General features: G+C 34.4%; 1 non-coding gene across 1 annotated transcript; it reads right to left on the bottom strand.

Moving 5' to 3' along the window:
- Positions 1-7,293: 7,293 nt before the first annotated feature.
- On the bottom strand, positions 7,294-7,457 carry LOC117198394 (U1 spliceosomal RNA). The gene has a single exon (XR_004479543.1). It is a non-coding gene; the product is annotated as a U1 spliceosomal RNA (small nuclear RNA).
- Positions 7,458-8,747: the final 1,290 nt, after the last annotated feature.

The raw sequence follows: 8,747 nt of genomic DNA, 5'->3' as shown, positions 1-8,747 counted from the left end.
AAATGCCGAAAGCTCTCTCAGAGACCTCCATCTGAAAGCTAAGACCCAGCTCCACTAAATGAGCAGCAAGCTAAAGTGCTGGACACCCTGTGCCAAACAACTACCAAGACAGGAAAACAACCACACCCATCAGCAGAGAAGCTGCCTAAAATCATAATAAGGTCACAGACACCACAAATCATATCACCAGACGTGGTCCTGAACAACAGAAAGACAAGATCAAGCCTCATCCACCAGAACACAGGCACTAGTCCCATCCACCAGGAATCCTACACAACCCCACTGGGGGCAGACACCAAAAACAATGGGAACAAAGAACCTGCATGCTGCAAAAAGGAGACCCCAAACACAGTAAGTTAAGCAAAATAAGAAGACATAGAAACACACAGAAAATGTAGGAGCAAGGTAAAAACCAACCAGACCAAACAAAGGAAGAAGAAATAGGCAGTCTACCTGAAAAACAATACAGAATAATGGTAGTTAAGTTGATCCAAAATCTTGGAAATGGAATAGAGAAAATACAGGAAATGTTTAACAAGGACACAGAAGAACTAAAGAGCTAACAAACAATGATGAACAACAAAATAAATGAAATTAAAAATTCTTTAGAAGTAATCAAGAGCAGAATAACTGAGGCAGAAGAACAGATAAGTGACCTGGACGATAAAAAGAGTGGAAATAACTACTGCAGAGCCGAATAAAGAAAAAAGAATGTAAAGAATGTAGGACAGTCACAGAGACTTTTGGGAAAATATTAAACCAACATTCGAATTATAGGGGTCTCAGAAGATGAAGAGAAAAAGAAAGAGACTGAGAAAATACTTGAAGAGATTATAATTGAAAACTGTCCTAACATGGGAAAGGATATACTCAATCAAGTTCAGGAAGCACAGAGAGTCCCGGACAGGATAAATCCAAGGAAAAACATGCCAAGACATATATTAATCAAGCTATCAAAAATTAAATACAAAGAAAAATTATTAAAAGAAGCAAGGGTAAAAACACAAATAACATACAAAGGAGTCTCAGTAAGGTTAAGAGCTGAACTTTAAGGAAAAACTCTGCAAGCCAGAAGGCAGTAGCAGGACACATTTAAAGTGAAGAAAGGGAAAAAACCACAACCAAGATCATGCTACCCAGCAAGGAGCTTATGCTGATTTGACGGAGAAATTAAATTTGATTTGCTAATATTTTCAACACCACAAAACCAGCTTTACAACAAATGCTAAAGGAACTTCTCTATGCAGGAAATACAAGAGAAGGAAAAGACCTACCATAACAAAGCCAAAACAATTAACAAAATGGTAATAGGAACATACATGTTGATAATTACCTTAATTGTAAATGGATTAAATGCTCCCACTAAAAGACATAGACTGGGTTAATGGATACAAAAACAAGACCCTATATATGCTGTCGAAAAGAGACCCACATCAGACATAGGGACACTTACAGACTGAAGGTGAGGGGTTGGAGAAAGATATTCCATGCAAATGGAAATCAAAAGAAACCTGAAGTAGCAATTCTCATATCAGACAAAATAGTCTTTAAAATAAAGACTATTGCAAGAGACAAAGAAGGACACTACATAATGATCAAGGGATCGATCCAAAAAGAAGATATAATAATTGTAAATATTTATGCAACCAACATAGAAGCACCCCAATATATAAGGCAAAAGCTAATAGCCATAAAAGGGGAATTTGACAGTAACACAATCATAGTAGGGGTGTTAACACCCCACTTTCACCAATGGGCAGATCAACAAAAATGAAAATAAATGAGGAAACACAAGCTTTAAATGACACATTTAAAAAGATAGACTTAATTGATATTTACAGGACATTCGATCCAAAAACCACAGAATACACTTTCTTTTCAAGTGCTCATGGAACATTCTCCAGGATAGATCATATCTTGGGTCACAAATCAAGCCTTGGTAAATTTAAGAAAATTGAAATCATATCAAGTATCTTTTCTGACCACAATGCTATGAGAGTAGATAACAATTACAGGGGAAAAAAACTGTAAAAAATTACCATCACATGGACTAAATAATACACTACTTAATGAACAATAGATCACTGAAAAAAATCAAAGAGAAAATTTTTTTAAAAAGACAATGAAAAAAATACTACCCTATACCTATATGATGCAGCAAAAACAGTTCTAAGAGGGAAGTTTATAACAATACAATCTTACCTCAAGAAACAAGAAACATCTCAAATAAACAACCTAACTTTACACCTAAAGCAATTAGAGAAAGAAGAACAAAAAATCACTGAAGTTGGCAGAGGGAAAGAAATCATAAAGATTAGATCAGAAATAAATGAAAAAGAAATGAAGGAAAGGATAACAAAGATCAATAAAACTAAAAGCTGGTTGTTTGAGAAGATAAACAAAATTGAAAAACCATTAGGCACAGTCATCAAGAAAAAAAGAAGACTCAAATCAATAGAGTTAGAAATGAAAAAGGAGAAGTAACAACTGACACTGCAAAAATACAAAGTATCATGAGAGATTACTACAAGTAACTATATGCCAATAAAATGGACAGCCTGGAAGAAATAGACAACTTCCTAGAAAAGCACAACCTTCCAAGAGTGAACCAGGAAGAAATAGAAAATATAACCAAACCAACCACAAGCACAGAAATTGAGACTGTGATTAAAAATCTTCCAACAAACAAAAGCCCATCACTCGATGACTTCACAGGCAAATTCTATCAAACATTTAGAGAAGAGTTAACACCTGTCCTTCTCAAACTCTTCCAAAATATAGCATAGGGAAGAACACTCCCAAACTCATTCTACGAGGCCACCATCACCCTGATACCAAGACCAGACAAAGGTGTCACAAAGAAAGAAAACTACTGGCCAATATCATTGATGAACATAGATGCAAATATCTTAAACAAAATAATAGCAAACAGAATCCAGTGGCACATTAAAAGGATCATACATCATGATCAAGTGGGGTTTATCTGAGGAATGCAAGGATTCGATATACGCAAATCAATCCATGTGATCAACCATATTAACAAATTTAGAAGAAAAAACATATGATCATCTCAATAGATGTAGAAAAAGGTTTCAACAAAATTCAACACCCATTTATGATAAAAATCCTCCAGAAATTAGGCATAGAGGGAACTTACCTCAACATAATAAAGGCCATATATGACAAACACACATCCAACATTGTTCTCAATAGTGAAAAACTGAGAGCATTTCTTCTAGGATCAGGAACAAGACAAGGTTATCAACTCTCAACACTATTATTCAACATGGTTTTGGAAGTATTAGCCACAGCAATCAGAGAAGAAAAAAAAATAATAAAAGGAATCTAATTCAGAAAAGAAAAATTAAAGCTGTCCCTGTTTGCAGAGGATGTGATATTTAGAGAATATACATAGAGAAACCTAAAGATCCTACCAGAAAACGACCAGAGCTACTCAATGAATTTGGTAAAGTAGCAGGATATAAAATTAATGCTCATGAATCTCTTGCATTCTTATACACTAATGATGAAAAATCTGAAAGAAAAATTAAGGAAACACTCCCATTTACCACTGCAACAGAAGGAATAAAATACCTAGCAGTAAACCTACCTATAGAGACAAAAGATCTGGATGCAGAAAACTATGAGACACTGATGAAAGAAATTAAAGATGATACAAACAGATGGAGAGATATGCCATGTCCTTGGATTGGAAGAATCAACATTGTGAAAATGACTCTACTACCTAAAGCAATCTACAGATTCAGTGCAATCCCTATCAAACTACCAATGGCATTTTTCACAGAACTAGAACAAAAAAATTTTACTATTTTTATGGAAACAAAAAAGAACCCGAATAGACAAAGCAAACCTTGAGAAAGAAAAACGGAGCTGGAGGAATCAGGCTCCCTGACTTCAGACTATACTACAAAGCTACAGTAATCCAGACAGTATGTTACTGGCACAAAAACAGAAATATAGATCAATGGAACAGGATAGAAAGCCCAGAGATAAACCCACGCACATGTGATCACCTTGTTTTTGATAAAGAGGCAAGAATATACAATGGAGAAAAGACAGACTCTTCAAAAGTGGTGTTGGGAAAATGGGACAGCTACATGTAAAAGAATGAAATTAGAACACTCCCTGACACCATACACAAGAATAAACCCAAAATGGATTAAAGACCTAAATGGAATAGCAGACACTATAAAGCTCTTAGAGGAAAACATAGAACATTCTATGACATAAATCACAGCAAGATCTTTTTTGACCCCCCTCCTAGAAAAATGGAAATAAAAACAAAATTAAACGATGGGACCTCATGAAAGTTAAAAGCTTTTGCACAACAAAGGAAACCACAAAGAAGATGAAAAGACAACCCTGAGAATGGGAGAACATATTTACAAATGGAGCAACTGACAGAGGTTTAATCTCCAAAATTTACAAGCATCTCATGCAACTCAATATCAAAAAAACAAACATCCAATCCAAAAATGGGCAGAAGACCTAAATAGACATTTCTCCAAAGAAAATATACAGATTTCCAAGAAGCACATGAAAGGATGCTCAACATCACTAATTATTAGAGAAATGCAAATCAAAACTACAATGAAATATCACCTCACACAGTCAGAATGGCCAACATCAAAAAATCTAGAAACAATAAATGCTGGAGAGGGTGTGGAGAAAAGGGAACCGTCTTGCACTTTTGGTGGGAATGTAATTTGATATAGCCACTATGGCGAACAGTATGGAGGTTCCTTAAAAAAGTAAAAGTAAAACTGCCATATGACCCAGCAATCCCACTACCGGGCATATACCCTACGAAAACCATAATTCAGAAAGAGTCATGTACCACAATGTTAATTGCAGCTCTATTTACAATAACCAGGACATGGAAGCTACCTAAGTGTCCATCGACCGATGGATGGGTAAAGTTTGGCCTCTATATACAATGGAATGTTACTCAGCCATATAAACAAACGAAATTGTGTTATTTGTAGTGAGGTGAATGCTACTACCGACTGTCGTACAGACTGAAGTAAGTCACAAAGAGAAAAATACTGTATGCTAACACATGTATACCGAATCTAAAAAATAAAATGGTTCTGAAGAATATAGGGTCAGGAATAAAGACACAGATGTAGCAAATGGACTTGAGAACATGGGGAGTGTAGGGTAAGCTGGGACAAAGTGAGAGAGTGGCATGGACTTATATATACTACCAAATATAAAATAGATCACTAGTGAGAAGCAGCAGCATAGCCCTGGGAGATCACCTAGATGGTTTGTGACCATCTAGCAGGGAGGGATATGGAGGGTGTGAGGGAGACATAAGCTGGAGGAGATGTGGGGATATATGTGTGTATATATATATATATATATATATATATATATATATATATATCACTGATTCACTTTTTTATATAGCAGAAGCTAACAAACCATTGTAAAGCAATTATACTCCAATGAAGATGTTATAAAAAATGATTCTACTAGGTATTTGGAAGCTGTGCTCTGCTCAGTCTTCTATAAGTGAATGTGAGCTAAATCCTATTCAATCCACATACAGTGAAGCATTTCCAATATTATCATTATCAATTATTTTAACAAGCTACAAACAAGATGGTTTCAGGACAGTGTTATTTCAATAATGGAACATATTCACAGTATTGCAAACTCTTTTTTTATTTATTTACATTGCTGTAAAGTATGGTTCCTAAAAGCTGCTATGAAGATGCATCATCGCAGTGTTGTAGCTCTGCCTATAAGTGAATCCTTTACATTTGCCTGTGGAGACTTATTTCTTAAGTTAGAGATATATATGTTGCAAAAATTGATATGGTATTTTTAATTGGAACCTTGCTCTTTCCCTGAATATAGCTTATACTCTGAATTTCAGGCTTGTAGTGAGTTGTTTATGGATACAGATTGTAGATTGCTCCTGGTAGTATGGTCATTTTAACAATATTAATTCTTCCACTCCATGAACACATCACATATTTCCATCTGTTTACATTACATTCAGTTTCTTTCACTGGTGTCTTATAGTTTTCAGAGTACAGGTATTTTATCTTTTTAGGTAGTTTATTTGTAGGTATTTTATTCTTTTTTGTGATTGTAAATCGGATTGTTTCCTTTGTATCTCTTTCTGATCTTTCATTATTAGTGTATGGAAATGCAACTAATTTCTGTATATTTACTTTATATCCTGCAACTGTACTGAATTCATTGATGTGCTCTAATAGTTTTTCGGTAGTGTCTTTAGGATTTTCTATGTATCATGTCATCTGCAAACAGAGACAGTTTTACTTCTCCCTATTCAATTTGGATTCTTTTACTCCTTTTTCTTGTCTGATTGCTGTGGTTAGCTTTTCCAATACTATGTTAAATAGAAGCGGCAAGGCTGGGCATCCGTATGTTGTTCCTTACCTTAGAGGATATGCTTTCAGCTTTTCACTATTGAGTTTGATGTTAGCTATGAACTGGTAATATATGTCCTTTATTATGTTATGTTCCTTCTATGCCCAGTTTGAAGAGAGTTTTATCATAAATGGATATTGAATTTTGTCAAAAGCTTTTTTTCTGCATCTATTGAAATGATCATATGGTCTTTACTCTTCAATTTGTTAACATGGATTAACACATTGATTTGCTGAATGAAAAATCCTTGTGAATTTGATCATACCCTTGGTCATGGTGTATGATCCTTTTAATATATTGTTGGATTCAGTTTGCTAATATTATGTTGAGTATTTTTGCATCTAAGTTCATCAGTAATATTGTCTGTAATTGTCTTTTTTTATGATATCTTTGTCTGGATTTTTGTATCAGGTTGATCTGGGTCTCCTAGAATCAGTTCTGAAACCTTTCTTCCTCTGCAATTTTTTGGAACAGTTTGAGAAGTATAAGGTGTTAATTTTTCTCTAAATATTTGTTAGAATTCCCCTGTGAAGCCATCTGGTTTGGATGTATGCTTATTAGATGTTTTTTAAATTATGTATTCAATATTGTTACTGGTATTTGGCCTGTTAATAATTTCTATTTCTTTTTGGTTCAGTCTTGGGAGATTTTATAATTCTAGGAATTTGTCCTTTTCTTCTAGGTTGTCCATTTAAAAACATTTTTTGTACTATTTTTAAAATCTTTATTTCTCTATGTCCCTGTAATATATTCACTACCACCCACATACACTTAAATGGATGATGAAGTCTTCAATATTAAAGATGAGCCACTGGACCCTTAGAAAACGGTTTTGAAAGATATCTACCATTAAAACACACACAAAAACATGAGAAAGCATGAATGCAGTCCCCCACTACCACATACTATGCAGCTGAGTTTTCTCCATTTGGGGAAATCTCAGGGATCAGCACATCTGGAATGCAATGGATGAACCTCACCCTGGGAAAACCACCTTCATAACCATGGTATCTCCCCTGCCTGGTAAGTATAGTTTGTCCATTTTATTGCCATATAGTTGTTTATAGTAGTCTCTTAAAACCCTTTGTATTTCTGTGGTGTCAGTTGTAACTTCTCTTCTTTCATTTCTGATTTTATTGATTTGAGCCCTTTTTTCTTGGTAGGTTTGGCTAAATGTTTATAATTTTTTTTTAATCTTTTCATAGAACCAGCTCTTAGTTTCATTAATTTTTTAATGTTTTTTTCTTAAGTCTCCATTTATTTCTGTCCTGAACTTTATGATTTTTTACTTCTGCTACTTTTGGGTTTTGTTTGTTTTTCTTTATCTAGTTTCTTTGGTTATAAGGCTATGTTGTTCATTTTGGATTTTTCTTGTTTCCTGTGATAAGCTTGCAACACTCTAAACTTCCCTCTTAGAACTACTTTTGCTGCCTCCCATAGATTTTAGATTTTTGTGTTTTCATTTTCACTTGTCTCCAGGTATTTTTTTCCTCTTTGATTTCTCCAGTGATCCATTGGTTATTTAGTAGCATATTGTTTAACCTCCACATTGTTTTTGCAGTTTTTTCTTATAGTTGATTTCTAGTCTCATAGCATTGCAGATTGAAAAGATCCTTGATATGATTTCAATTTTCTTAAATTTACCGAGGCTTGTTTTGTGGCCTGACATATGAACTATTCTGGAGAATGTTCCATGTATACCAGAAAAGAATGTGCATTCATTCTGTTGCTTTTGGATGCTTTCTACATATACCTTTTAAGTCCTCATAATCTAATGTGTGATTTAAGGCCACTGTTTCCTCATTTATATTCTGTCTGGATGAACTCTCTACTGATGTAAGTGGTGTGTTATAACCCTCACTCTTATTTTGTTACTTTCTACTTCTCCCTTTATGTCTGTTAGTATCTGCTTTATGTATTTAGGTGCTCCTATTTTGGGTGCATACATATTTACAATATTTATATCTTCTATTGGATTGGTTCCTTGATTATTATATGATGTGTTTATTTCTCTCATAACAGTCTTTATTTCAAAGTCCATTTTGTCTGATATAAGTATTGCTTCCCTGGCTTTCTTTTGATTTCTATTTGCATGGAACACCTATTAACATCCCCTTTCTTTCAGTCTGTGTGTGAGTCTTTAGATGTGAAGTGCATCTCTTATAGGCAGCATATATATGAGTCTTGTTTTTGTATCCATTCAGCCACTCTATGTCTTCTGATTGGAGCATTTAGTCTATTTACTTTTAAAGTAATTATTCATATGTATGTTCTTATTGCCATTTTGTTAATTGTTTGGGGGTTGTTTTGTATGTCTTTTT

The sequence above is a fragment of the Orcinus orca genome, chromosome X (assembly GCF_937001465.1).
Source record: "Orcinus orca chromosome X, mOrcOrc1.1, whole genome shotgun sequence".
NCBI classification, from domain to species: domain Eukaryota; kingdom Metazoa; phylum Chordata; class Mammalia; order Artiodactyla; family Delphinidae; genus Orcinus; species Orcinus orca.
This window is presented reverse-complemented; position numbering and strand designations above follow the sequence as displayed.